General features: G+C 40.9%; 1 long non-coding RNA gene across 1 annotated transcript in view; it reads right to left on the bottom strand.

Moving 5' to 3' along the window:
• Positions 1–1654: 1654 nt before the first annotated feature.
• LOC140730639 (uncharacterized) overlaps positions 1655–26036 on the bottom strand; it is a 58487-nt gene continuing 34105 nt past the window's right edge. Inside the window, exons 2-3 of the long non-coding RNA XR_012099646.1 lie at positions 6301–6544; positions 1655–3668 (exon numbers count right to left, since the gene is read on the bottom strand). This is a non-coding gene — a long non-coding RNA (uncharacterized lncRNA). The remainder of the gene's footprint in view (positions 3669–6300; positions 6545–26036) is intronic.

Genomic DNA, 26036 nt, shown 5'->3' with positions numbered 1-26036 from the left:
CATGCAAGTGTCATTTTCTAATTTATAATAATCTTAAACCATGCCTGATTATGTCTTTAGAACAGGTATAAAATAGTTTCTACTTGATAAACAAGTGGAGTCAGGAATAATTATGTTTGATCTTAAAGACATGATACAAAAGTGTCACTATAGGTTTTAACATGATCTGTATCACCCCTTCTCAGGTTTTCAGGCAAACTAGACAGATTGCTGCATGTTCCTTTATTAATCTGGACATTGCTGTTGCTTTAAAAGGCCGATACATGCTGGTTTTACTTTAGGGTGGAAAAGTGCTTTACCAAACCTTAAAGTGTTAATGCTTTCCTAACAAAGAGCTAAACAGGGGCAGAGGTGAAGATGAATGCTGCAAGAGCACATGCAGTTTGGATCATTGTGACCTGAAGTGATTGCAATCTCTGATAGGGCTGCAGTGTCAACAAAAGTAAAGATAGTCTCATCAATGTAAGGGTCTGCCTTGCATACCATGATGTACTAAGGATAGCTTGGTTACCTAACTTGCAGGATAATATGCTCCTTTACCACATATAAAAGACCACATTCTTTTTCATTTATATTAAAAAAAACAAATAAATCAATCCCCATTCAGATTTTAGGGCAATATTGAATTGAACACTTATCCCTGCAGACTAATAGTTTAGTTGTATCCATGGAAATGCTTTCAATTGGTAAAGAGTAGAAAATGTCTTCCCATAAGTAAAGCCAATGCAATGAACAGCTAAGAATGTTGAATAAAATGCCATACAGTAAATGTATTACGGGAATTAAAGAGGGAAGTATGAGGAGGCCTTGCTCACCACAGCTTGGCAGCTGTGCTGTTATCTGGCCAGAGGAGAGTGCTTGGCAACAAGAGGGCCTAAAAAGCCCTGTTGATGCATGGGAAAGCCATTGGTCGAGCATTGTGACTGCCCTTCTGCTGAGCAAATAGTTCAAACTGTTCATTCCCATCTTCTATTCTCTCCCTGGTACATTGTTTGTGTCCTTGCATTTCATTCCGCGAGGAAGATTGCTCCCTGGGCCTGTGAGCAAACAGTCCAGAAAAGAACCAACTATCTTCCCCCCCGTTCCCTGGAGAACTAGCATTTTTATTTCAGCCTCAAGCTGTCAGAGAGCTGAAGAGTTTATGTCAGTATCCTGAATTAATTGCTTTAAGTAGGGACAGACCTCGTTTGTCACCAAATGTCCAACAAAGTCTTTTCCAATATTTTTTTCCGCTGTTCTTTTCTCAGCAATGCACTTACTTTACCTATTACCTCTCAGGCCACTATTGATGGTAATGAGGTCTGATGTATGCATTTATGCCTTGCAATAGCCAATTTTCTTTTGTTTGCAATGTTGTGCTTCCTATCTAGTGCAAATGAAAAGATGGGGGTGGGTTTATTGAGTGGGTTGGGGAGGGAGATGCGGAGAGGGGGGAGGATGGTAGAGGTGGTTCAAAGTTTGCTTCAGTTTAACTGTTTGAAGAAGTTCATAATGAAGACAAAAATCTGAGGAATAGCTGGCACATCAAAAACACGAATGTAAAACTAAAGTGCACTGTGATTCTGGCAAGAAGAGTTCCAACAACTAAACCCGTCTTTGAAATAAAATACAGCACAATATTGCATTTTATGAATATAATTGTCACATTTCCTCCTATATTTTTTCAAGGTATAATCACTATACAAACAAAAACTTAATTGGAAAAACAGATTAGAATTAAAATAACATTCCAGAAATATCCTGCTGCAGGTTAACAACATCATGACAGGTTACTTTCAAAATATTGGCATTTAGCTTCTTTTTCTGTGTGTAAATAGCTTCATCTAAATCCATCTCTTTTAATGTCCCATAATCAAATGCTGAGTTACTGGAGACAATTCAAGATAACACCCTTTAACTTGTGGAGTTGCATAAGATACCTTTATTAGTTAGAGCTCGTGTTCAACTGTCTCGCTCTGTGCTTAAAATCAATCTCACCAGCACCATCCACACCACCCCCCCCCCCCCCAATCCGGCCCGCAACTCCCTTGACTCAGCAGCTGTTCATCTGGATCCAGCCTCAGTGTGTGGCTGACCCACATTAAAATGCACCACACAAACAGTGCAGATTTGTTTGCTGTGCTGTTAGTGTAGGGTAAAGATGCCAACCTCACGCTTGCCCATTCTAAACCAGCTGTGATTCAAAGTAATTCAGCTTCATCTTGAGTAAACAGTCCAGATTAAAAACCTACTGGTTTTTCTCCTTCTAACACTGCACATTAACCACCACCCACCCCTTCCTGACATCCGCACCCTAGTGCGTCACCCCTGTGTAACAGAAGAGGGCAGATTAAAGTCACCTGTAAACACGGGACAAAAGTTTGATTGGCACATCAATGCAATCATTACAGATATCCAAGGAGCTTGATTGGGTAACAACTCCCAAATGCAGCCAAGGTAAAAGTGCTCCTGAAACTCCCTATCAGGATGGAGACATTCTATTTATTCTGTGGGTGGGAAGCATAGCCACATTTATGTAGAGATATGGTGCGGTAACAAGCCCTTCCGGCCCAATGCGCCCGCGCTGCCAATTTACACCCACATGCCCAAATAACCTTGTATCCTGTAAGTCTTTGGAATGTGGAAGGAAACCCGCGCGGTCATGAAGAGATTGTACAAAATCCTTACGGACAGTGATGAATTGAGCCCGGGTCACTGGTGCTGTAATAGTGTTACCTGAACTGCTATGCTACCATGCCGCCCACTTCCCTTCCCATGGTCCTTAACTGAAGCTAAAATACCGTCTGTGGATTCCAACTCTTAAGTTATCATCTCCAGTTATTTGTTACTCAAGAATTTTTCAAATTCCTCGCTTGACAAGGTATTAACAGAATACCCACAGGTCATGGAGCACTCTGCCAGCTGAGGAACACTATTTTCTGTGGATTTTGGACCAATCCTTGAAAAGGAACTTCTGATTTCAGCCTTCCTGCTCGTTTAGTGTCCACTTGTTGAAACTGACTGGTTGCTAAAGTTAAGGCATTAACTCTTGATCCTCCTGCAAGGGTATGCAGTGGCAATATGGTCTTTCATCTATGAGTACAGAGACCAGAGCAGCACTCTGGAGAATCATATTACTTCTTTATGTTAATCTTCAATGATCCGCTTCAGAAGTGAAGTTGTACATTGCCAGTTGCTGGAAGAGATAACACTGGTTTGAATTCTGATTTAATTAAGCTCAAGATCCTCAAGTACGAGAGATCAAAGTGAGAAATAATCAGCCAAGACTGTATTAATATCTTCAAGAGGACCTCATTTGCTATTGAATGGTATCAGAGCATAGAATTGATCAGTTCAGGGAGATCAGATATACCAATCACAGTCTGCATAGAAAAGCCACCCATTAGCCTAAATTCCAATTTGCTATTGTGTAAGGTTTCCTCTTGATTTTGCATTGTTCACCTGAATAAAGCCAAATCTCCCATATAACCTGGATTATCATACAATAGCGGGAGATAAATGCAGAGCTTTAAAGTGTTGTAAACAACCACCAGATAAGAGAGTCCTGCCTCATTCTGTACTTCAGTGACATTTCTGAAATTAATTACCTCATGAAGGGGGAAAATGAGGCAACCAAGCGGGTGGCTCCAAGCGACAGAAGTGATTATCCTTAGCTGGAAATATTGATTCTGTCAAACAAATAGTGGTTAATCAGTAACTATTGAGGGGTATCGGTGAAGTTGCCAGAGTCAGATTAGCCAGTTTCAATGCAACTCTTGCATGCAGTCTTTTACTGAGCACTGAGCCAAGCAACAGCCATGCTCTCTGATGTCACATTTGCTGTAGCAACATGTAATTACACAGAAAATACCTCAAGGACCATTTTTAAGACATGGGAAAATGTTGTTTCAGAAAGGGAGTGGAGAACAGGTTATCAATAACTTGGTCAAAGATGGCAAGTAATGTAAGTTAAGTGCCTAGAGCATAAGCAGCAATAACTTCCCGTATTCCTGCTTCTCTTCAGATCATATTTTATGCTATCACCCACATACAAAAAGACTCCCATTTAATCTTAAGAAGCATTCTCTTTGCTCCTTTATCTATCTTTACAGGTTATTATTAAAGTCCACACATGAATGAAAAATTTTAATTTCACCTGTGTGTAATGAGTTAGAGCAATGTCTTTTCATATCTGGATTTTAGTCTAAGGAATTGGAAACCCTTCAGTCTTTAGTGAAATCCAAATCAAATCTCAAAGGCTTGTTTGTTAATGGGTTTATACATTGGTTTCCCTGACATGGAAGTAAACTGTAAAAAGACAAAGAATGTAAGAACAAAGATAGCAGGAGAATAGGTCAATAACCCCTTGAGCTATTCAATAAAACCATGGCTAACTCAACATTGACTTCAACATCACTTTCCCAGGCTCCCTTAACTCACTCATTGGACTCACCAAGACAGGTGGTGCCTAGGTACGGTCTTTCTGGCCACTGGTCTTAGCAAATTTGGTGAATTGGCTTGGTGTTTCCTTTGACTGCCTGAGACTTCAGAATTGGACCAAAATAATAATATAGAAACACCCATAGATGGATGTTTATGGTAATTTTGTTTACTACACACCCTCTCACATTCAGTTCATGGATTCACTTGGGCAGTTCTGCAGGGAATCTGCTGAATGTTCCATGTTTAGCATTCAGCAAAACTCACAGGTGATTTATAACAGCACTTCCAAATTCATGGCGACCTCATTTGTATTACACCTTTTAACACCTCTGAATCTGTAATCTGATCTCGGACTGTAGTAAGTAAATCCATGCTATTTACACTGGGGGATATTCAATAAATTGGCTACAGTGTAAATTCACAACAAATGCTAATATCCAGCTGTAGCATAAATGGTGCTTTGGAGAGCTGTTAAGAGTTGTAAGGAAAATGAGTTTGGACAGTCCCATACACACTCCCACTGGAGATATTTATAGATGAAAATTACTCTCAGCTTTGGCACAATTGGCACTAATTTGGCAGTCTTCATTTGAGCTGGCATAGGGAGCGACTATAGAAATCATTCTTGTAATTAGATAGTCTTGATTTGATTACACTAAAGGCAATAGTCAACGTTCATCAGGATGTCAGCTGATATAGACACATTTGGTTCAGTGATGAACGTGTACCAGTATGCTTTTATACTTAAGCAGCAGTTGTTGTTGTGTTCATTCCGGTTTGGACATCCCATCCCACATTTTGTGAATTTAAACAGTGAGCTATTCATCTGTGGAGAGCATATACAGTAGTCAGATTTATCCTTCCCCTAGAATAGTGTTCTCAGTTCACTTTTTCATTCAGGATTCACTTGATCGAGGGCATAATACCTGTGTTATTGGATAGATGAAGTGAAATCAATTATTGTACCCCAAATATTTCCACTCTATGAACTGCCAACATAAAGCAGATTTTGTATCCATGAATTTCCAATCCACACAGGTTGGTCATAGATAATAGCTTGTATTTGTAGAGTAATACATCCTAAGACATGTAAGGTGATATTGTGGCCCAAGATGTACATGAGATAGGGGAGCAACCATTGGCACTATCCCTTCTGAAAATCTGAGGAGAGGATGGGCACGTACACCCACTCACTCATATTAATTTGTACTTGGAATCCCTGCAATAGCAGGCAAACATACAGTCCTGAGCAACCCTCAGATTTGGAGAAATATATGTTCAGAGAAGTTGTTCTGCTGAGCACTGCGGGCATGCTATATTAGCACCAGAATATGTGGCTGTCCACAGAACGTCCCTAGGTGTGATGGCCGTTAACAAAAACTGTGTATTTCACTGACACAAGAGAATCCCGAAGAGAGGTCTCAGCTCAAAACATCGACTATTTACTTTTTCCAGAGACCCTGCCTGACCTATTGAGTTGCTCTGGCATATTGTGTGTCATTTGATATTCTGATATACTCGTGATAAATAAATATGAATCTGAAAGAATGGAGGAGATTTAGAGTAGTTTGGAAAGATGCTTGAAGGCATGGTGGCCGCTCGTGAAACAATGATGGCTGATGATGATCCAATCAACAGTATTGGTGTGGTGTGCAAATATAGAGACATGGAGTTGGAAGGGATTGCAGAGAAAAAGATGTGAAAGTATAGTGGGACTTGAAAGCAATGATTGAAATCTTAACGCTATATTCTTAGGTTACATTAATGATTAAGGAATAAAGCTAAAATGTTAAATCATGTCTTAACAATGGGAGTGAGATAACTGTCCTCAATTTTATTGACTAAGCTGGAAATTTCAGTGAGCCAAAATATACTCACTCTTTGCTGATGGTACACAGGAAAAATGCCCGTGAGGTCCTCTTCATGGGTTAGCACATTCCTCATCACTTTGCCTGCATTAGGATGCCAGGAGTTGTGCTGGAGGTCAAATTTCAGCCTATCTGATCTTCTGCTCCACAAGTGAACTCAGCCGCAAGTCCGGAATCAGAGATCCATCAAGCTGAACTATGTCACCTCACCAATGTAAGCAGCACAGCCGCTTTCATTAAGACAGGTCCTCAACCTGGGAGGAAAAAATAAAAGTAAACAAAACATAGAAACATGGAAAACCTACAGCACAATACAGGCCCTTTGGCCCACAATGCTGTGCCGAACATGTACTTACCTTAGAGATCACCTACGATCACCCAGAGCCATTTATTTTTCTAAGCTCCGTGAACCTATCCAGGAGTCTTAAAAGACTCTATCGTATCTGCCTCCACCACTGTTGCTGGCAGCCCATTCCACGCACTCACCACTCTCTGTGTAAAAAACTTATCCCTGATGTCTCCTCTGTACCTACTTCCAAGCACTTTAAAAATGTGCCCTCCGTGCTAGCCATTTCAGCCCTAGGAAAAAGCCTCTGACTACCAACACGATCAATGCCTCTCATCATCTTATACACCTCTATCAGGTCACCTCTCATCCTCCGTTGCTGCACAGAGACAAGGCCGAGTTCACTCAACCTATTCTCATAAGGCATGCTCCCCAATCCAGGCAACGTCCTTGTAAATCTTCTTTGCACCCTTTCTGTGGTTTCCACATCCTTCCTGTAGTGAGGTGACCAGAACTGAGCACAATGCTCCAAGTGGGGTCTGACCAGGGTCCTATATAGCTGTAACATTGCCTCTCGGCTCCTAAAATTAAACCCACGATTGATGAAGGCCAATGTTCCGTATGCCTCTTAACCACAAAGTCATCCTGCGCAGCAGCTTTGAGTGCCCTATGGACTCGGACCCCAAGATCCCTCTGATCCTCCATCTGGCAAGAATCTTAACATTAATACTATATTCTGCCATTGCATTTGACCTACCAAAATGAACCACTTCACACTCATCTGGGTTGAACTCCATCTGCCACTCCTCAGCCCCTTTTTGCATCCTATCACTGTAACCTCTGACAGCCCTCCACACTATCCACAACACCCCCAAACTTAGTGTCATCAGGAAATTTACTAACCATCCTTCCACTTCCTTGTCCAGGTCATTTATAAAAATCACGAAGAGAAGGGATCCCAGACAGATCCCTGAGGCACACCACTGGTCACCGACCTCCATGCAGAATATGACCCATCTACAACCACACTTTGTCTTCTGTGGGCAAGCCAATTCTGGATCCACAAAGCAAGGTCCCCTTGGATCCCATGCCTCCTTACTTTCTCAATAAGCCTTACATGGGGTACCTTATCAAATGCCTTGTTGAAATCCATATACACTACATCTACTGCTCTTCTTTCATCAATGTGTTTAGTCACATCCTCAAAAAATTCAATCAGGCTCATAAGGCAGGACCTGCCTTTGACAAAGCCATGCTGACTATTCCTAATCATATTATGCCTCTCCAAATGTTCATAAATCCTGCCTCTCAGGATCTTTTCCATCAACTTACCAACCACTGAATTAAGACTCACTGGTCTATATTTTCCTGGGCTATCTCTACTCCCTTTCTTGAATAAGGGAACAACATCTGCAACCCTCCAATCATCTGGAACCTCTCCCGTCCCCATTGATGATGCAAAGATCATTGCTAGAGTCTCAGCAATCTCCTCCCTCACCTCTCACAGTAGCCTGGGGTACATCTCATCTGGTCCCAGAGACGTATCCAACTTGATGCTTTCCAAAAGCTCCAGCGTATCCTCTTTCCTAAAGTCTATATGCTCAAGCTTTTCAATCCACTGTAAGTCATCCCTACAATCACCAAGATCCTTTTCCATAGTGAATACTGAAGCAAAGTATTCATCAAGTATCCCTGCGATCTCCTCCTGTTCCATACACACTTTCCCACTGTCACACTTGCTTGGTCCTATTCTCTCACATCTTATCCTCTTGCTCTTCACATACTTGTAGAATGCCTTGGGGTTTTCCTTAATCCTGCTCACCAAGGCCTTCTCATGGCCCCTTCTGGCTCTCCTAATTTCTTTCTTAAGATCCTTCCTGCTAGTCTTATAATCTTCTGGATCTCTATCATTACCTAGTTTTTGAACCTTTCATAAGCTCTTTTCTTCTTGACTAGATTTACAACAGTCTTTGTACACCATGGTTCCTATACGCTACCATCCTTTGCCTTTCTCATTGGACCAATATCCCCTGAACATTTGCCACATCTCTGCCGTACATTTCCCTGAGAACATCGGGATGAGGAAGAGGAGGGATGGTTAGTAAATTTCCTGATGACACTAAGTTTGGGGGTGTTGTGGATAGTGTGGAGAGCTGTCAGAGGTTAAGGCGATAGGATGCAAAAATGGGCTGAGGAGTGGCAGATGGAGTTCAACCCAGATGAGTGTGAAGTGGTTCATTTTGGTAGGTCAAATGCAATGGCAGAATATAGTATTAATGTTAAGATTCTTGCCAGATGGAGGATCAGAGGGATCTTGGGGTCCGAGTCCATAGGACACTCAAAGCTGCTGTGCAGGTTGACTTTGTGGTTAAGAGGCATACGGAACATTGGCCTTTGTCAATCGTGGGTTTAATTTTAGGAGCTAAGAGGTAATGTTACAGCTATATAGCTCCCTGGTTGGACCCCACTCATCCACTTTGTTCACGATGCTTCTTGCATTAAAATGGACACATCTCAAACCACTTGTCAGAGCACATCCCTTCTCTATCACCTGCCTATACTCCCTCTCGCACTGTTTCCAAGCTTCCTCTATTTGTGAGCCAACAGCCCCTTCCTCCATCTCTTCAATTCAGTTCACACCCCACAGTAATTCTAGTTTAAACTGCCCCCAATAGCCTTAGCAAACCTACCTGTCACGATATTGGTCCCCTTCATATTCAAGTGCAACCCATCCTTTTTGTACAGATCATGACTGCCCCAAAGGAGGACACAATGATTCAGAAATCTGAATCCCTGTCTCCTGCTCCATTCCCTCAGCCACACATTTATCCTCCACCTCACTCTATTCCTATTCTCACTGTCGTGTGGCACAAGCAGTAATCCCGAGATTACTACCTCGGAGGTCCTGCTTCTCAACTTCCTTCCTAACGCCCTGTAGTCTGTTTTCAGTTTGGGAATTATTTCTATTTTAGTTATTATTTGATGTTTTAATCAAATTATTTCCTTCTAATTTATTTATTTTCAAATATTATTCATCTTTTCAGTATTTAAACCTGTTTCCTTTCTGAAGGAATATCTTCATTTACAAAGAACAGAGAGAAAAAAGTTTGTGATAGTACTGCCGTCAAAAGGGTATCAGGATATTCCAAAGGTGCATCTTAGGATCTTCCAGTGATCTTCCATTGATTTTTTCCCTTAGAGAACAAACCTGAAGCTCCATTTGGACTCTAGGACTGCAAAAACTTAGTGCAGCTACTGGAAGAACAAGGCAAAGCTAGAACAAGCCTAAGGATACAGCATGAAACTCTTGTCTCGCACCAGCTTTCAGGTGTTAGTTGTGCTAGTGGTTTTACTGAAATTAGTGGATATGGGAAATTAAATGCCATGATCTATAACTGATGCTCAGGCAAGCCCTTAGACAACTGAAAAAAATCAAGTGTTACACAATGGCATTTAAAGTAATCTAAATCTTACTCTGAGTAATAAATAACTACCAAAAGAATAATGTTGTCACTTGATATTAAATGAGAATGTTTTGTTCCTCGGGAATGCAACAGCATTGAATCTTATCCTGGGCTTAAAGTCCTCCCAGGAGTGACCTCCACTGCATTTTCATCATTATGCTGTGTATCTCTTATCCTATTAGAAACCTCTGCTAACAGGCACCATGATGAGCATTTCATTGCTCCTGCTTTAAATTCCATAATTACTTGATATTCCCATGGTTGTTTCATTTTAGATGGCAATTTGAATTTTCCACATTTCTCCTTTCTGATAGCCCTACTTTTAAATCTGCCTGAGTACACAAATTAATAATTGCCCGATTTTGAATTTATTAAACTGACAAGTTTTTGAAACCGTTTTACAGGTTAATATGTAAACGCCATAATATTCACACCCTGGAGAGATACAGTACTGCGGGTTCTTCAATTGGCAAAAACTGATAAATACTGTTTGATAATTCAGTGTCTCGATTTTTTGTGATAAACCATGTGACATAAATATTTATGACCTTACTAGTTGGCTCACAAAGTGAACAAAGGGTCCATATGTATATCTGGCCACATCCTGGCTACCGTGGTAACCAGGCTTCAGCACAATTGGATAATTGCTATCCAGACTTTGGTGCCAAGTTTCCACTTTAGTTCTTTATCTGAATGCTCATTTTTATCTTCGATCCAGATTGGGATTCACATTTCAATTATCCTACTGAAATCACCCGCCATTCATTTCATATTAAACTTTGAGTTTAGCACGATGGTGCTCATCAATGTGATATAGGCAGGGCTACACCATTCTGAGGAAGAAAAGAAATATTCCTTCTGGTGTGGCAATGAATGTACTGAGTTCATAGCCTCAGTAATACAATCACTTCATCACACTGCTCTATCTCTGAAATTACAGAATGAATTTCAGAGAGAGAAGACAATGTGCTAAAGGACATTGGATGAGTTCAGTCAAGGATAAATTGCTAGGCAATGATTCAAACCTTGCTCAGAAATTTTCTCCAGGCAGCAGTAGAAATCAGATGGACTGCAATAATGTGTTCCTCCATTTTAGTGATGAAGTGGATTAATCAGCCACATTTATTTCCCAATTTGCCTGATCAGAACAAGACCACACTGAGCTATTTCAACTGCACACCCAATGAGATGGCAAATAATCAATGCTTTGTGTGTTGCATATGAAGATTGCAACCAAGAACTAGGTCTTAGAGTGCAGCCAATTGCCAATGGCTCAGCTACCTCAGTTTTAGGCATAAGTCTTGACATTTTGCAATAATGTAAATTTAGTTGTCTACCAATTCATAGTCACCAGTTCTAAACACTTTGCTTCAATGCCCTCAGGAGATGAATGGAGGGATGAATGGCTGGAGACAGGCCAAAATAATGTTTCTTCTTTCTGTTCTATTTTCTATGGAAGTTCTTGAGATTTCTGTGCATACATCCCTTCTATCCAAAAACAGCCTTTGCACTTCAAGTTTGCCAAGGAGCTGAATGTATTTCACTTTATTAACCATCTTTTGAAAATCCATATAAACAACATCTGCTGCACAACCCATGTCCACTTTTTCTACTATGTCATCAAAAACTTCAGTTTACTCAAACATGATTTGTCTTTAATAAATATATTTCATTTAACACTCATTGCTCCAAACAATTGCTTATCCAAATCAATGCTAATTGCCTCTCTGGTTCTTCTATCTAACAACCTCCCTGCCACCAGGGTAAACTGGCTGACTTGTGTTTACCAAACTGCTCTTCTCACTTCTTGAACAAAATAGTAATATATGTAGTCAGTGTTTGCCACTAGTATTCATCCTCCTCTCCTCCCTTTATACACCCAATTATTGCTGAGTCATCAGAGAATTTCTGCAGATGACATGGCTCAGTGTTGTATCTAAAGTCTGAGGTATACGGGGTAAACAGGAGGGGAGCCAATACAGTCCTCTGTGGAACCCCAATGCTGCTTATAGCCATGTCTAACACACAGCTCTGAAGCCGCACAAACTGTGGTCTGCTAGTCAGGTAGTTCGTTATCCAGGATACAATGGAAGTGTCAGCCTGCATTGAACGGAGCTTTACCCCCAGCAATGAGGGCTGTATGGTATTGAAGGTACTTGAGAAATCAAAAAAACACGATCCTCACAGTGCTGCCCTGCTTATCCAAAAGGGAATATGTTTAGCAGGTAGATGACAGCATCGTTGACACTAATGTGCTCCTGCTAGGCAAACTGCAGAAAGAGAAAAAAACTAACTTTTGTCAAGCATTTATATGTTACTGCTAGTTGATAAAATATACGAGATAATGGACTTTAAAAAAAAGGAGAATAAGAACACTATAGTTAAAATTACATAAGCTGCTAGTTCATATGGAGCTGGAATATCATGTTGAATTCAGGACCAACATTGGAAGACATTGTGTGTTTGGAAAGCCATAATAAAATTAGAATTAAATTGGGGATTATTATGTTGAAATCAATTTGTGGATAGACTGTCGAAGATTGAATTGTTTTCCACAGAACAGAAAAGTCTACAGGGAAATTGATTTGAAAAAGGTGCCTAAAATTATGAAAGTTTTAGACAACATTGAAGAGAAATTATATCCATTGGCTGAAGGAAGGATAACCAGATGACATGAATTTAGGAAAATTAAGGAAAAACAAAGCAGCAAAATAATAATTTTTTGTGTACTGCGGGATCTTGCATATACCTCCTGAGAGGCTAATCAATACTGGATCTACATTATTCTTCAAAATCTAATTGGATATAACCTTGAAAGGGAATTTCTCTCATGGCTATTTGAAAATAATCTGATTGTTTTTGGAAAGAGATAGCATAGTTTATGGGCAGAATGGACACAGACTTTGCTGCAATAAGTTTGCGATGACTGAGCATTAGGGAAAAATTACCAAGCTCATGTGATCATACACATCTTAGGCACCCACCATGGGACACTAGTCACTACATATGGATGGTGATTACTTCATCCAAAGGAGAAGTGAATAGAGAATGCTTTCCATCCTGCGATGGCTAAACCTTTGATTTTTTCAATTGGATAACCCAACACAGCTAAAATGTTTTAATCTATGACTGGTACAGAGGGACTACTGCATAGGATCAGAAGAAGTTGCAGAAAGTTGTATACTCAGCCTGTTCCATCATGGGCACCTGCCTCCCCAATGCCTCAATAAAGGCAGCATCCATCATTAAGGACCCCCATCACCCAGGACATGCCCTATTCTCATTACTACCATCAAGGAGGAGGTACAGGAGTTTGAAGACACACAGTCAATGTTTCAAGAACAGCTTCTTCCCCTCTGCCATCAGATTTCTAAATGAACAATGAATATGCCCTCAGTATTTTACCCTCCCTTTTTGCACTACTTATTTACTATATCTTTTATATATACTTCTTTCTGTAATTGATAGTTTTTATTACCATGTATTCCAATGTACTGCTTCTGAAAAAGGGCAAATTTTATGACATACTCCAGTGATACTAAATCTGATTCTGTTCCTCTGCTCTATACAGCTTTACTTGAGTAGGGGACAGCAGGAATGACAGATACTTTCAAATACAAAAGAGACTTTTTCCTGGGCACATTAAGGGCTACTTCCATTGACAATTTGTATACACATTGGTGGGACTGCAAGTCCTCCACATAATTATGGCTGAAAACCGCTTATTCCTGGAGCTGATAAGCCTCCATTTCAAACTAATTAAAAATGCTGCTGAATGCTGGCTGTGGTGAAGGTTTGAAGAAATGTCAACATCTCACTTCCTACAAACACTGAAGTTGATTCAAATTGCAAACATGGAAGTGATTTTTCTCTAAGGTTGCTGCAACAGATACTTCCGCCAGCTGACTGAGGATGTGAAGAAGCCTACCCAAATAGAAATTAGTGATGAGCCTGTTAACCTGCTTTTAGCAGTCTCAATTTCTGCATATTGTTACAGCTACAGAAGGTTCTACATATACAGGTTCTACATGAGTAGGAGGCAGCAAGATCGATAGATACTTTCAAATACAAGAGACTTTTTCCTGGGCATGTTAATGGGCTATTTCTATGGGCAATTTGTGTGCAGATTGCTGGGACTGCGAGATCAAGGAGCTGATTATTGACTTCAGGAGGGGGAAACCAGAGGTCCATGAGCCAGTGCTGACAGGAGGGTCAGAGTTGGAAAGGATCAGCAACTTTAAATTTGTTGGTGTTATCATTTCAGAGGACCTGTCCTGGGTCCAGCAGATAAATACAATTTACAAAGAAAACACGGCAGCACCTCTACTTTCTTAGAAGTTTGTGAAGATTCGGCATGTCATATAAAATTTTGACAAACGTCTATAGATGTGCAATGGCGAGTATATTGATGGGCAGCATCACCATCTGGTATGGAAAACCAATGTCCTTGAACAGAAAATCCTACAAAAAGCAGTGGATATGGCCCAGCCCATCAGGGGTAAAGCCCTCCCCACCACTCCAAGCACAAATCATCAGGGACCCTGAACACCCAGGCCATGCTCTCTTCTTGCTGCTGCCATCAAGAAGGACAGGAGCCTTGAGACTCGGGGCACCAGATTCAGGAACAGTTATTACCCCTCAACCACGAGGCTCCTGAAACAAAGGGGAGAACTTCAGTCAGCTGCACATGCCCCACCACTGAAATGTTCCCACAACCTATGCACTCACTTTCAAGAATTCTTCATCTCATGTTCTCAAAATGTGTTATTATTATTTCTTTCTTTTTGTATTTGCAGGTTATTTTCTTTTGCACAGTGTTGTATGTCCAGTTGGTGCAGTCTTTCATTAATTCTGTTATGGTTATTGGATTAATTATGTCCACAAGAAAATGAATCTCACAGTTGTATATGGCTACATTTATGTACTTTGATAATAAATTTACTTTGAACTTTAAAGCTGTGAGTGTGCCATGGCCTTCACCAATTACATATGATGAATCACAAACTGCTACCAGAATTTTATTGTTTTATTGTCCTCAATAGTGAGTTTATAAATGGGAAATTCATTATGATTAAAGTGAGTATCATTTTCTGCAGATCCCTACGTGACATAATTAAGTTCTTGAAAGTGCTTCCCCTTGTTTGTTGAGGCCAGTTGTTATTTTCACTTTTCAGCAAACAATTAAATGTCCAAACAGGTTAAAGCAGATGCTCCCATGCACAAGGAGATGCTCCCTATTGCAAGGCGAGAATCATTAAGTGGCGGAATTATGCAGAATTGAATTCAACAGTGCAGCTTCCCTTTGGGAGTCTTTATGGTGCAAATTGCAAAACAAAGAAATCAGTCTTCCTGCTGACTAACTGTCACTTTAACAATGTGGCCCTCTTTAGTGTCTTGGGAAAATTAAATTAAACCAAACTGGACAGTCATTTATTTCTTTTTCCTGAGCAATAAACTCAAGAAAATTGTAGCTATCAGGGGAGTAGAAAAGAAAGGCAAATGATTGTATATAAAACAAAGGGCAGACTATTTGCTACCAGATATGGATGTCCTTTTAAATTTGTTGACAGCATGTGTGAATGTTCAGGTCTGACACTGTTAAATGCTGCTGACACCTTCCCTGTGGTGGTCTCACCATGTAGCATGAGCGATGTCACAAGATAATTCTCCTCGTTAGCAACAACGCGGTGGTTCTGCTGCACTATGTAAGAGGAAGAGATAATCCATTGATAAAATGAGACAGGAAACGTCGCCAGTGTTACTTTATCATGTTGTTTCAGTAGTGTGTGTGGCTCTTTGCTTTATGATCTTTTTGATGTCTTCATGCAGGACAAGAGCACATTTACACAGGGAGGACGGGTTCATGATGTTCTAGCTCCCAAAGCAGTAAAAAAAATCGACGCTTAGCACTGTAGCCAGCTACTGTGGTGCAGGGTATGTTTAACTAATTAAAGGAAAATGGTACTACGTTATACATAAATGCTTGGAAATAGTTTTAATTCTTTCCTCTTTTCAGACAGCTCTTAAAGTCATTTTTATCTGAACTTTGCCATGGCCCATTACTAAATGTTGTTTAAATCCTTCTTGCAGATACATATATAGCCAAGCTGTAGATGCCAGACAAGTTGTTGTGAAATTTGGGGTCCACATTTATACATGTGGCTTCTAATGAGGAATTAAAATGATGGAATAACACAAAACTTTTCACAGTGTAAGAACATCCCAATGTATTTCCTTTATTCATTCATAATAAGTGAGCATTGTTGGCAAGACTTACATCCTTTGCTCCTCCCCAATTATCTTCAATCGACTGATAGTGAGCTGCATTCTTGAACTACTGTGTGGTCCTCCTGCTAAAAGTTACACAGCAGTGTTATTGGCTCATTCCAGCATTTTGGCCCAGAAACCACTGGAGATAGTGGTGAACCCACATGTCAAGGGGAAGTATGACCTGGAGAGGGTTTTTCAGTGGTGACATTCGAGTTTATTGCTGTTCTGTCCTTCTAGGGAGAAAAGATTTTGTTTTTGAGAGGTGCTGCCAAAAGAAATCCTAATGAGACGCCATTGTACATCAAGATCTCACTCTCATCATAGACACCCTCAGAAGTAAAAGAGAGTGAATAGCTTGGTGGGTGGGATGACTATCCAAATTAACACACACAAAATGCTGGAGGAACTCAGCAGGCCAGGCAGCATCAATGGAAGAGAGTACAGTCGACGTTTCAGGCCAAGACCCTTCAGTAGGACATGAGAAAAAAATAGCTGAAATGTAGATTTAAATGGTCGGGGGGTGGAGGGGAGAGAGAAGCACAAAGTGATAGGTGAAACCTGAAGGGGAAGGGATGAAGTAAAGAGCTGGGAAGTTGATTGGTGAAAGAGATGCAGGCCTGGAGAAGGGGGAGTCTGATAGAAGAGGACAGAAGGTCATGGAAGAAAGAAAAGTGGGATGGAGCACCAGAGGGAGATGATGGGTGGGCAAGGAGATAAGGTGAGAGAGGGAGAGGCGGATGCGGAGTGGTGAAGGGGGTGAATGGTGACGTTCAAGAAATCGATGTTCACGCTATCAGTTTGGAGGCTACCCAGACAGAATATAAGGTGTTGTTCTCCTACCTCTTTGGCCTCGTCACGACAATGGAGGAGGCCATGAATATACATATAGGAATGGGAAGTGGAATTAAAATGGGTGGCCACTGGGAGATCCTGCTTGCTCTGGTGGACAGAGCGTAGGTGCTCAGTGAAGCGGTCTCCCAATCTACGTCGGGTCTCATCACTATACTGGAGGCCACCAGACACAGTATATGACCCCATCAGACTCACAGGTGAAGTGTCGCCTCACCTGGAAGGACTGTTTGGGGCCCTGAGTGTTTGTGAGGGAGGAGGTGTAGGGGCAGGTGAAGCACTTGGTCCACTTGCAAGGGTAAGTGCCAGGAGGGAGATCAGTGGGGAGGGATGAATGGACAGGGCCGTTGCATAGGGTGTGGTCACTGCTGGAGGCAGAATGTCAGGGGAGGGAAATATGTACATGATGGTGGGAGCCTCTTGGAGATGGCAGAAGTTACAGAGAATCATATGCTGGACACAGAGGCCATTTGGGTGATAGGTGAGGACAAGAGGAACCTTATTCCTGGTAGAGTGGTGGAAGGATGGGGTGAGAGCAGACATGAATGAAATGGAAGAGATGCATTTGAGGACAGTGTTGATGGTGGAGGAAGGGAATCCCCTTTCTTTGAAGAAGGAGGATATCTCCTTCGTTCTGAAAGGGAAAGACTCATCCTGAGAGCAGATGCAGTGGAGGCAGAGGAACTGAGAGAAGGGGATGGCATTTTTACAAGTAACAGGGTGGGAGGAGGTATAGTTCAGGTAGCTGTGAGAGTCCATGGGTTAGTAATAGACATCAGTAGATAAGCTGTATCTGGAGATGCAAACAGAGAGATTGAGAAAAAGGAGGGATGCGTTGAAAATGGACCAGGAAAACTTAAGGGCAGGATGAATGTTGGAGGCAAAGTGGATGAAGTTGACAAGTTTTGTTTGTTTGGATAACTCTAAACTTAGTGTCATAGCACTTTCATTGAGCTTACTAGATGGATAGTATTTCATCACAATCTGACATGATAGAAGGTCATGAGACTCAAAAGCCGAGTCACTGATGTTAAAATACCAAGCTTGTGAAACATCTATGGACTGGTGCAATCAATCCAGTGAAGTTGCTCGCACTTCTTGGGAAGTTGGTGACAAGCGACTTAGTGATGGCATTGCCCTTGAGCATCAAGGCTTATATTTTCTTCTTGAAGAAAGCACTGCGAGCTACTTATCAGCCTCTCTCTTCAGGTTTTCATGTCATGCTTTTTGTGAGCACAGACTGCTTCATTATCCCAGTTGTTCCAAATGATGAAGAGGAGACTATTGATAAAGCAGTTGAAGTGAGTTACCAACACTACATGAACATCCCTTTGTAATACATACTTCAGAGGGGAATTTTCCTTTGATTCCCATTGACTGAGTTTAATGTAGCTCCTTGATGAGATACATGTTTAAATATTGCTTTGCAGTCAAGGGCATTCAATTTCAGCTCACTTCCTAAACTCAGTTTCTTGTTCCTATTTGGGCCTAATGAATGGTCCCATCATGAACAAGTAATCATTGAGTGATTTCTACTTGATCACACCACTGAGAGTACTTTCTGCCACATTTGTGGTGATTTGCTAATTTGTCAAATTGTACTTAATCCTGCTTTTTATGTAAGAGATATACCTAGGCAATTATCAATTCAGGTCAAGTCAAGTTCATCGTCATTTACCTATATACATACATACCACCAAACGAGGCAACATTTCTCTGGACCAGGGTGTAAAGCACAGTAGTACATATAACATACAACAACTTAAGAAAGTAAGAATTAAACCTACAAATGAATTACATATGCCAAACAAAGTAATGTACAGAAATTAAATATTGTAGTACAAATTATCCGGTGACAGATCAAATGTGATGCGGCAGTGAGTTCATAAGCCTGTTGGCCTGAGGGAAGAAGCTGTTGCCTATTCTTGGAGAGAAGCTGTCTTGTAGCTGCACTGAAACAGTTTGGTTCATTGTGTATCTGGTTCTGAGACAGACAGATTCATCACCGTAGCTGGGATGCTGTGCTGGCTGCATCAAATATTCATAGCCACTACTTGGTATCACTTGGAGTAATTTGAAATGGCTGGGTCTCCTTTCTGTAATGCGAATGACTTTAGGAGAAGCCTGAAGTGGGCAACTGTTTATTCAACAGTTTTGGCTGGAGATATTTGCAACTCCTTCGGTCTTTCTCTTTGATATCATGTACCAGGCTGTGCCCTCACTGATGATGCGGATCATCATCATGTGTTGGTTAAGAACCAAGATTCAAGATTCATTTATTATCAAAGGATGCATAAATTATACAACCTTGAAAATTATGTAAGCTATTGAAGGAAAGAACCACAGCATTCCGAACTAAAACAGAGTTCTCAGATCTGAACCCTGGAGCAGCCCAGAGTAGGCCCAAAGCCTCGCTTATCTGTGCATTATTTATGACTGGATATAGTAGGCAGGTATGGAAAAATATAGACCCTACGACAGTTTTTATTAGTAGAGGCCTCGAAGGTTATGGAGAAATGGCAAAAGAATGTGCTTGAGAGGGGAAAAGAATGAGCCATGAGGAAATGAAGGAGCAGACTCAATGGGGCTGAGTGGTCTAATTCTGCTCCTGTCTCTTATGCATTGTGAAATGTGTATCTGATACATTACTGATGTGACCTCTTAGCTCTATTTATAGCTAACTACCTAGGTAGGAGTTGTTTAGAGTGCTATGGGCCAAGTGTGGGCAGGTGTGGCAAACTCTCTGGGCCAAATCATTTAGCATAGGCGTGTTGAGCTGAAAGGCCTGTTTCCATGCTACGCACCTCTATGACTCTACAGCATGTGCGTTTCATGGTAGCTATTTGGATAGAGATTGTGGTGGAATGCTATCCTGATGCCATCTGTCTCTGTCGTCCTCTAGATAGAAAGAATAGATTCAGAAGACATTAGGCTGTTTCAAGTAAATTAATGAGGCACTAAAGCTCTTGGGACAGATTCTGACTCTTATTTCTCTGCAATCTGTAGCCTCAAGGCTGGCATTTTCCTCTCTCTCTGCAATTATTATCAAGTTCAGTCAGATGCATAGGAGTGAATCCTGAGAGGAGCATCAGGCATATTCAGAAGTGCAGTGCTTACATTTCATGCAACAACAAACTATGATAACTGGCCCATTTCTATACCATAAACATTTATTACTGTACCTTAACTGAGTAAGATAATTGCTCATCCATCAATAAATATGATGAATGATCATATTCATAAATGAAAGTAGTCATAAAATCATCATGGCAGAGGATACCATCAGACTATCAGGACTCTCCTCGCAGAATAATCCCATCAATCCCACTCATTGTCTATCCCCATAGACATATCAATTATTCTCATTCAAGTGTCAATCCAGCAGACTTTTGAAAGTACTGATTGACTTCTGTTTCTGCTGCCTTCACAAGAAAATGAATTACACCCAACTTTTTTTAAAAATCTACCCCTCCATCACCGAACATTTGGCCCAAATTTTAACTCAGTGTCTCCTAATCCTTTGAGCCATTTGCAAATGGGAACAGTTTCTTCATTCTGTGTATCCTATCTAATTCTTTCGTGATGCAGCTGCTCAGGAAGCTCTCAATACAACCCCTGTAGAATGTGATGAGGATGGGGGGTGGGAGATGGACTTTCCTCAGCCTTCACAGAAAGTAGAGACGCTGCTGGGCTTTCTTTGCTATAGAGCTGATGTTGAGGGACCAGATGAGATTCTCCGTCAGGTGAACACCAAGATATTTGGTGCTCTTTACGATCTCTACCGAGGAGCCGTCGATGTTCAGCGGGGAGTTGTCGCTCCGTGCCCTCCTGAAGTCAACAACCATCTCTTTTGTTTTGTTCACATTAAGAGACAGGTTGTTGGCTCTGCACCAGTCCGTTAGCTGCCGCACCTCCTCTCTGTAAGCTGACTCGTCGTTCTTGCTGATGAGACCCATCACGGTCGTGTCATCGGCGAACTTGATGATGTGGTTCGAGCTGTGTGTTGCAGCACAGTCGTGGGTCAGCAGAGTGAACAGCAGTGGACTGAGCATGTGGGAGAAGGCTCTGAAGCATTCGGGCTCTCACCACCAAACTATGTAACAGTTTCTTCCCCCAAGCTACCAGACTCCTTAATACCCGAAGCCTGGACTGACACCTTGCCCTACTGTCCTGTTTATTATTTATTGTAATGCCTGCACTGTTGTTGTGCACTTTATGCAGTCCTGTGTAGGTCTGTAGTCTAGTGTAGCTTTCTCTGTGTTGTTTTTTTTACGTAGTTCAGTCTAGTTTTCGTACTGTGTTATGTAACACCATGGTCCTGAAAAACGTTGTCTCATTTTTACTATGTATTGTACCAGCAGTTGTGGTCGAAATGACAATAAAAGTGACTTGACTTGACTTGACTATATGCGTCTCTCCCATTTATTCTCAACTATTGTTATCTCAAGAACAACCCTTGCATCAAACAGCTGAAATCCCTCATCCCTAGAATCACTGTATTACATCTTCTCTGCAAACTTTCTAGAGCTTCCAGGGCTTCCTAATTACAATGGGGCAGTTGGTGACTTAGCAGGGTTTTATAATTCTGATGACCATACTTTAACTTCCCTGCTTTCATATTGTATGCTTCTGTTTGGTAATCCCAGAATGCCAAATGCTTTCCTCACCATCCTCTCAACCTACCTTGCTACATTCAAAATGCACATTTACACCCATGTCCTTTTACTCTTGTACATCCTTTAGGTCTGGTCCATGTCGCCACATTGCCCCTCTTTATTCCTTCTACTAGAGCAGGACTTCCCAATCTTTTTCATGCCATGGAGCAATACCATCAAGCAAGGGGTCCATGAACTACTGGTTGGGAATCCCTGTTCTAGATTGATTCATTTCACATTTCTCTGCATTAAGTTCCATTTGTCAATCTTCGACCTAACGTGCAATGATTCAATCATTGTACAATACTTAATATGGCCCTGACAACTTGTATATGTCAGCTTCTAATATGTGGTGTTCCCAGAGCAAGGATTCAGCATTATTTCCTACATTTTTTTTCTTGCACGGATCTCTAAAACCAGCCTTTAAACACACCGTGGACAATTTTTAGTTTATATCTAATTATCTCCTTTCATTGCTCTTTATCCAATCCTTTCTTTTATACTTCCGTGACATTCTTTGGCACAGTTTGCTACATTAAGTGTGCAATGTTATTGCTGTTTCTGTTGACGCAGGTGCCTGAGGAAAGCCATGTTGTTAGGTGCTAAGTGAGTAACATGTCATATATACAGTAGGTTTGTTATAGAGGTGGAGAAGGGAAGGGTGGAGCACTGAGTAATTCAGGGATCAGAAATTATATTGTTGCTGCAGTTAGAATGCTGTGCAGTCAAGTGCCAGTCTGGAGGTATGAAGGCAAAATTTCAGGCTGACACCTCAGCAAAGTAACGTACTAACATACTGGAGGTGTTGTCTTTCAGACGGGGTACTGAATGAAGCTTCATCAACTTTCCCAAGTAGATGTAATGATCTTAGGCAGTCTCTAGAAAATGAGCAGGGCAGATTATTCACCTTTCCCATTCAGTCAATAGTTGCCACTTTGATGATTTCTTCATCTGCTGATGCTTTTGACTTTGAAAGGAGCTTTCACTACTTCTCCCATCATTAAATCTACATCCAAGTGATCTCTTTTTACATTTGCGAAGAGTGTCTACTTGCTCCTCAATAAGCTTCCTGTTAAAGTCCAAACTTGCTGGAGAATAAATGCATTGTTGATCATTTCTTGATTAGAAATGAAACAAGAAAAAAAGGTAAACACAACATCCTGATTTATCGAAACTTTCTTTGCTATGAACTTGACTGAACATAGACCCGCAGTGCAATAATTGCACATAAAAAAGGACCTGGCAATGGAACCACCTGGCAGAGATACATTATTGACGGTTGGGAGACTGTTTCTGGGCACTGTTAATCATCAACTACTTAACTTCTTACAAAGGCGCACTTCTTGCATTCAGTCATTTAAAAAGGGAATCTGTTTTGAGATTCCTTGCCTCCATGTGCAAACAAATATTCAGTGGAAGTTGTTAAGATATTTGAATGTCAGCAATAGTAGTACAGATAAATAAAAGGTTACATGGCCAGACTATTTCCTGATAATTGGATAAGTAGTTCACTGCAAATCAACAGAATTCTTTGCAAGTGAGTATAATTTGTATTAGTTACAGAGCACAGAAGTATCAACTACATTGAAAGCAACATTTTAGTGCAATAGCAATTAATTACTTGTAAATTGTAAATAAATGTATATAGTTTTCTTTTTATTTTTCATGTGCTCCAGCAGCAGCTTGTGTAATTCAATATCTTGATTCTATTGCTCTAGATTTCCAGCATCTCCTGAAGCTCTTGTGTTTCTTTTATTCTTGCAATTTTAATCAAAAGCTGTCTTTGGAGCCGGAGTTGGATCCAGACATATCAGTGGTAATTTGCTGCAGTAAGATACGACAGTTAAAACATAACAGCTGCAACTTTTTTTTTTATCAGTCATTTGAATATTGGATGCTTTACAGAACAGTTAAATCTTTAATTCACCAACAGCTCAGTCAGGACAAACATTGTACTGAGGAATGACAGTCCAGAATGCACCAGCCTTTGGCTCATTACCTGCGCCGAGCTGTCGAATCATAAGGTGGGGAAGAGCAAAGGAAGCTCTGTGTTCTGACTGAGCTGAGCAAGAGATGTATGGCCATTATCTGCTATCCAATCATACCCATTGGAAATTTCTGAATGTGGGTGCTGAACTGAGGCAGGATTAGGTTCAGCTGTGGTGTCATCACAGCTGTGCAAGCCACTGGATTTTGTGGTCTTAGTTCGTCTTTAGTGAGTTAGCAGTGAGCTGTTGGAGATGACAAAACTGTTCTTAAGTGAACCGTTTCAGGAATGAGAGGGTATCAACAGAGGGATCAGTGAACGGTTGCCTGAATGTCTGTTAAAAAAATAAAAAGTAAAAGGTTTGTGGCATATTTCAATTGGTTGGATTAATTTCTTATCTATAGTACTGTAATTATTTCTGCAGTTGAGAATGACCTGGATATTAAATGAACCTCAGCAGCAACAACAAACATTAACAGCAAAAATGTTGTATGTTTCAATCATACCATCTCTCATTTTTCTAAACCCTGCAGAAAATAGATGTAGACTGCTTAAACTCCCCTCTTAGGTCAACCATCCCATCCCAAAACTTTTCCCGAAGAACTATGTTATTCCATCTCTAATGAAATCTGATCCACTTCCTGTACAGAATTTCCTCTGCAGAATTGTCAATAAAACTGGCTATTGCCCATTGCAAATGGGTCTGAGTGAAGACCCAGAGCAACTTGGCTCCTGTTGTTTTCAAGATGAATGGAGTAATCAGATCACAATGAACCTGAGTAGTTCACAGGGAAGAAATCACGCTCCATTGTTTGATCCAAAGGCATGCCATCGCTGAATATATATCTGACCCTGTTATAATTTATTTCCGTGGAAGGATTCCTTAACTGTTGCTAACAATTTTTAATTAATTTTAATAATTTAAAATTAAATCTTTATTATATTTCATGTTTTGACATTCTGCAGGGCTATTTACTTTCATTAACAGTCATTCAATTGTATCATGGGAACATTTTCCACTTTTGCCACTGGACCAAAAGCATCAATTTGCCTAATATCCATAACCTTCCACTTCCTTTATGTGGAAAAATGCTTCCTGATTTCACTCCTGAGTAATCAAAAATCCTGAAGTTCAAGTTTTCATGTTTTTGCCATGTTCTGGTCGCCTCAGTATAGGAAGGACGTGGAAGCATTGGAAAGGGTATGGAGGAGATTTACCAGGATGCTGCCTGGTTTAGAGAGTATGGATTATGATCAGAGATTAAGGGAGCTAGGGCTTTACTCTTTGGAGAGAAGGAGGATGAGAGGAGACATGATAGAGGTGTACAAGACATTAAGAGGAATAGACAGAGTGGACAGCCAGCACCTCTTCCCCAGGGCACCGCTGCTCAGTACAAGAGGACATGGCTTTAAGGTAAGGGGAGAAAAGTTCAAGGGGGATATTAGAGGAAGGTTTTTCACTCAGAGTGCTTGGTGCGTGGAATGCACTGCCTGAGTCAGTGGTGGAGGCAGATACACTAGTGAAGTTTAAGAGACTACTAGACAGGTATATGGAGGAATTTAAAGTGGGGGTTATATGGGAGGCAGGGTTTGAGGGTCGGCACAACATTGTGGCCCAAAGGGCTTGTAATGTGCTCTACTATTCTATGTTCTATGTTCTATAAGTGTTTATGAATAATAATTTCATTAAAGTAACATTCTCTGGAATGTCAATTGTCTCTGTCTTCCTGCTAAACACTTTCCGCAATAGCAAGTCTCTTTGGGAGTCTGATGTCAAGTTTCTAATCTGTATGACATGCACATTGGAGTCAATGGAGTATCATTAGGTGCTAGGGGTATCAGACTGAAAGCAGCTGCCAACGTTTATTCACTTATTCTGTCAGTGGATTTGGAGGATTTTGTAAACATGGTATTCTATGGTTTTCCTCCAGTGTTTATTGTAGGTAGTCTATATTTAAGAAGCGTGCATGGGCAACAAGGATCAATACCACCCATTGAAATGTAAGTGCTACTTTGGTTTGAGGTCTCAATTTTCAGCTTTTGCTCAGAAGGCCAGAGGTTGTGTTGACATACAGGAGGCAGTGGTGAACATTGACACTAATCTAAGTCTTATCTCGGCTGAGAGTTGGCTCCTGAGATATGGAATGTGATCCATGTGGTCCAAAGTCTTGCCATGAACCTTTGTTGCTAGGGTTGATGTTGTACGGTCTGGACAGATTGAAGAATTTTATCTTG

The sequence above is a fragment of the Hemitrygon akajei genome, chromosome 7, assembly GCF_048418815.1.
Source record: "Hemitrygon akajei chromosome 7, sHemAka1.3, whole genome shotgun sequence".
Lineage (NCBI taxonomy): Eukaryota > Metazoa > Chordata > Chondrichthyes > Myliobatiformes > Dasyatidae > Hemitrygon > Hemitrygon akajei.
This window is presented reverse-complemented; position numbering and strand designations above follow the sequence as displayed.